Genomic DNA, 6,000 nt, shown 5'->3' with positions numbered 1-6,000 from the left:
GTTGATAAATCTTCGTATTATCCTAAAAACAGGTAGATAATTGCTTTATTATATGACAAAACTGCAACATTTTTACATTACAGAATGATTCTCATTAGCCATCATAGGATTGGGTAGGACAATAAATATGAGCGGTTAATTGAATTTCGTTATTTATCATTGCTTAAAATCAAACAAAATGTAGATGTAACGACAATTACCAATTCAGTCTACTAAACTCTATCCGGGATACATGTTTGACGTCACAAATAGTGGGAAAGTCCCTCGTTACTATGTTTGGATACGAACTCGAGTTGTTGTAGCGCGGATTCGGGGTTGGTATGGTATTTGAGCAAAGTGAGAAAGTTTAAAATTGTTTAGAATTAACCAATCAGGAAAGGGTAAAAATCTAAATCATATGATTATGTAAAATATATATGTTCAACATATACTACATTGTGAAATATAGATCATTAACCAATTACTGTATTTTATGTTATAATATCATTATCTCATCTACCAAAATGCGCATTATGACGCAATTACTATATTTCAAAAAGTCACTGGATATTTGTAATTACCCACGGACAGATATGCCATGTAAGGAAACTAGTCAACCTTTAAAAGGACCATTGACCTTGACATATACTCATATACTCCATACCCTTGTATGGAGCAAACACTACTTTATGGTGTAGCAATATTTGTTCATGTATTTGCTCTACAATTGCGCGGGATACTTATTGAGACTGGTCCAGGTCAAAAACATGTTGACTCGCATTTATCAGAGCAGGAATCTAATGTCGATAAGTAATACACACTATCGAAGAAGTAAATTGGAGGGAAGTTAAAGGTATAGAGATTACATATACATATAGGCGGGTGAGATTTCTGTTCTGATTAAAGTTAGCAGTGTCACATTTTTATATCACATGATACGGGTTTTTATATGGATGATTCAACCAACAATGCGGGTAACCAATACAATATGGTAACACCACGCTATGGTCGGACATGAGGGTATGAAAGTGCTTGATTTCGGATTAATTTGTGAGCACAGATTCGCCAGCAACTGTAACACTAACTACAGATTTCTGTAACATAAAAGTGACAGAAGATGACATGATATGCTGAACCAGATGACTCTCATTAATCAGAATTTGAACAATCTGCCGAACAGACAGTTTAATAAATAGAGATACTTTGCTGTATGGCTTTCTGTTTTGGAATTCCACATATACTAGAAACATAAACGTAAATGATAATACTTGATTCATGATGCTTCTATCTTGATTGTTCGTTCAATGCTAGAATAGTTACCAACACGTTATGCTACAATAATTACAGACCGTGTTTAGTACAATTTCCAGTTATATATTACAACTAAATTATTTGAAAAGAAATTTTATCATCACGGCTTATATCATCATTAGTAATGGTATATTTTTTGACATTGCTCAATCAGATGGAAATCAGCCGATTTTTCTTTCCAGTGAAAATGAAGAAAGTAGGTATAAGAAATGACTTTTTTTTTTTTTTTACATTTTTCGTTACAAACTGTTCAACTTTAATCAAATACCTTTTGATGACAATGTCGTAAGCAAAGTCATCAACAAACAAGTATGACAGGACAACGATTAATTACAATTGTTTACGAGTGAAATATCCTAAATAATTAACATGATAAAGTTGATATCATATTCAAGGTATACTTTTGATTTTGACCAATCAGAGGGATGGGATCTATTCAACCCTGCCGATAACATAAGAAAAACGCTGAAATTGCGTTGAACAGCCCATTCAAAATGGCGCCATCTTGTTGTTTAGTGCAACGTCATAAGGATACGACGTGAGGGATTTTCTACTCATTCCCACGCTTTCACAACGCATAAATTCACCCCTCTGGTGTCTTGTGTGGAATAGGTAGCAAATTGTATGATTTCCCGTTGAATATAAAATATGTTTTACTCGTATGAGTGAGATATATGTTATATTTCTATGTTTGAGTAGTGTAAGATGTATGTTGATTTCTTGACCCTGGCTGTTAATAGGACGTTAAACAAAACAAACCAAAACCAAATTAATTTCTTAAATTAGATAAGGTCTTGTATACCGATATCATATCATTATGTTGAAATATAAAATCAAAAACAACATTCTGATAGAGAACTTGTGAATTAATTTACCAAAATTATTCTAAAAATGTACCTTTCCTCAAATGCACAAATTTGTGTGCTGTTTATTTCACTGCTGAAAAGTAGGGGCCGCCATAGCCGAGTGGTTAAGGTGTATCGACACTTTATCACTAGCCCTCCACCACTGGGTTGCGAGTTCGAAACCTACGTGGGGCAGTTGCCAGGTACTGACCGTAGGCCGGTGGTTTTTCTCCGGGTACCCCGGCTTTCCTCCACCTCCAAACCTGGCACGTCCTTAAATGACCCTGGCTGTTAATAGGACGTTAAACAAAAACAAAAAACTGAAATTTAAAAAAATGGTCAGTATTTAACGGTTCATGTAATCTACATCAAATGTTTAAATAAGTCTCAAAATATAGGTTTAGATGTTGATGTGTTGATGCATGTTTGACACATTTTTAATTTCTTTAAAACCCCAGTTACAGACAATAGCTAAATGGTGACATACATATATTTTCCATTAAATTTATTATCTTAATATGTAACTGCGGGCCTCGTTTACTTAAATACAAAAAATCAACTGAAGAAATGTTATATACATTCATATTCATGCAGATACCAATCGAGTTAATTGTGTGCGTTTTTGTTTTTTGTTATCCATATAAGCATATATCCAATACTATTGCATGTGATATTACGAAGCATACTGAATGCCAAATGTCATAAGCTGTCAAAAACGTTTTGTTTAAGAGGTAACGAAAACGTCTAGACAAAGCATGGATATCAGTTTGAAATATTTATGAATTAAATAGCATCTTTATATATCCATACCGAAACGGTATGCTAATATTTCTGAAGAGGTGGACATTAAATATATCAAGTGATATCTCGTATATTATCTGACACCAGGCGTCATGGACGCACATAAATGAACTAATGATCAATCCGTAAGTTTGGTCACGTGACAAAACAATCGTGAAAATAACGAAAATAATAGATATATATACAATATATAACACAAACATCATTTTCGTCAATTGTCTGTTCCACTATCATAATGAACTACTACGCACAGGAGGCCCGCATTCAAATATTCAAAAAATATCGATAAATCTAAAATATGTATATCAGTATTTAGCATTTACCTGGAAAGCGGTACAGTAATAGCCTAATAAAGAAACGAACAATGTGTCAAAACTCATCAACACGGGGAAAAAATCATGTGACCAAATTAGCAGATTAAAGCCAGCGGAACCCTGATTTAAAAGAAAAAAACAACATGTTTTTATTCTCAAAAGGTTATATAATTTAATAGCAGCCTCCTAACTACCATTTCAATAGCTGATACCTAAGACTCGTGATTGATATGTAAATTAAACTTCCATTTTATCTTATCCTAATGTGATTTATCATTACATACTGTATCACCAAAACGTTATGATAATTTATAAAGTGGTCTGGCAAATGCTTACTTGGACTTAAGCATTATTTTAGAATTATCTTGTAATTTAAGAAGATAACACATCTTTGTATAACTTAACTTATCAATAAGTAATATTGATGTAGCTGCAAATTTATAACTCTCTTAAACGGACTCTGAAAAATCAACGTCTAAAACAAGAAAATAAAAACTGAAATTTCAGTTGATGTCTATAACTCATGATTGATATGTAAATTAGCTCTACATCTAAGTAGGTTGGTCGCAGTATTTACAACCTTGATACGGTTATAGTATATTTATTCGGTAACAAGAACTTTTTTATACACTGAGGCGTAGGAAATAAATTATACAATAAAAGGGCCATAAGATAAACATTAAACAACCATATCTTGAGTTATCGTGGCGCAAATCTCTGGAGCTATCAAATGAAAAGGGCGACCAAGCGTGGTATAAAAAAAGATATGGTGTAGTTAGAACACGTTGCAGCAGGCATAGGTTTCATCTATTGATTTTAAGACTTCCGCAGCGGATTTAGACCTCCGTGTGGAATTTCATACATAAAATATATTCACTAGTTCTAGATTTGAGTGATTGCTATTTAAATGATAGGCTGTATATTTTTAAACGAATATACTTGGTATTCCGTCTAGGTGTATAAAAATAATTAATGTTATATGCTCTAATGCATTCTGTGCTTTTAATACGTTAAAACATCTACATACATTTCATCAAATATTTCAGAAATAATACTACGTATAAATTAAAATTTTAATTTATTTATTTTAGAAACCTTAATCCCAAACTTACTGAAACGTGTCATCGAATTGCATAGAATGTTATACTTTACTACAGCAAAGCCTCATATATCATTTATTGATGATACGATAAAATGAAAATGAACATGAATAAAAAACGATGAACCATTTGGCTGAGAAATCAGATATTCTAGACATACCAACATAACAGACAATGCATTTACTAACAAACCAATACCAACTCAGAATCGATAAAACTAGAGTGAGAGATGAACAAATATATAGATTTAAATAGAGAAAAAAGTGCAAAGGAGAATAGGATCAGGTGTTCCTGGGGATAAGCGTCTTCTGCGTCATCGTCAACACCCAAAATACAAATCCAGGTCATATCCGGTTTAAGTTATGATAACTTATGTTGTTCACGTTTTACCCTAATATGTTTAGAAGTCCCCTGTCATATCCTGAAGAGTATATAGTATATAGATATAAATGTACATGCAGACTGTGATAAATAGAGGGAAAACAAAGTATGATATCGAGTCATGATCAAGATATTAGTATATTAACTTAAACCTGCCCGTTCACTTTGCTAATTTCCTCGCATACAAGAAAGTTTTGAAAAAGATACCGTATATAAAATAAAAGATATAATCTGTTGTACAATTTTTATGATTTTTATCTCATTATTTAGAATAATCGACAAAACTACTTTCATGTGATTTACCTCAAACGTAATATTTGATAATGTGTAGATATTTTCTTACAGCTTCTTACAATTGGAACAGATTCTGGAGAGTGATATTTGTTCTGTTACTATTCATGCTTTTCATATCGTTCAAGACGCTTACCCTTCGAAAAGTATGGTCTTATTCACCATGTACTTTTTAAGGATCTTCATTTAAATATAGAGTTTTGTTAATGTATTACCCTCTTTTTATCGATTTCAAATCATAATTTTGTTATTTTGTCGGTATTCTGTGTTGTACTATTGATGGGAGACCTAGCACTTACATATTTTGATGTTTTAATCTTAATTCTATTGCTTATTAACGATTTGATAATGAAAAACGGTACCCCAATTCTTAAATATATTCCAACAAGATCTGAACATAAATTGTTCTCATCTTGTCTATTTCTTGTAATGCAAATTATTTTAAATCTTTAAAACCAGCTATGTTGATCAGCTGATGTTGATGAAAGAAACAAACGGGTATATTTAATTCTTTTTAAAGTATCCCTTTGCATGTTCACAAGATTGTATTTTTAAGTTAGAAACAATTCATCAAAATAAAAAAAAATGCATCATTGTCCGTAATATTCAGAGTATAAGTTTCACTTTGACGAAAACTACATTTAAAACACACAGCTTATATGAGTCATTTTCTATTTCCTTAATCCAAATATACATAAGCAATTCTAGTATAGCGTATCTACCTTTCCTTTCATATCAGTGTTCATGTTGGTTATTTTGGAATTGATCTTTATCATAATAACATGCTTGTTTACAACATCTTACACGCGAAACTAACCTGAAAAAATGCATTAATAATATTTACAGGTAAAGGAGACTCGATGCCACTACATATGGTATTGGAAGTTGACAAAAAAAGCACAAAAGAAATAAGAAAAAAAAAAAAAAAAAAATTAAGACACCGGAAGACATAAACAAAATAATCTCACCAAAGAAGTG

The sequence above is a fragment of the Pecten maximus genome, chromosome 15 (assembly GCF_902652985.1).
Source record: "Pecten maximus chromosome 15, xPecMax1.1, whole genome shotgun sequence".
Taxonomy (NCBI): domain Eukaryota; kingdom Metazoa; phylum Mollusca; class Bivalvia; order Pectinida; family Pectinidae; genus Pecten; species Pecten maximus.
The sequence above is the reverse complement of the archived record's forward strand: the minus strand, read 5'-3'. Positions refer to the sequence as shown.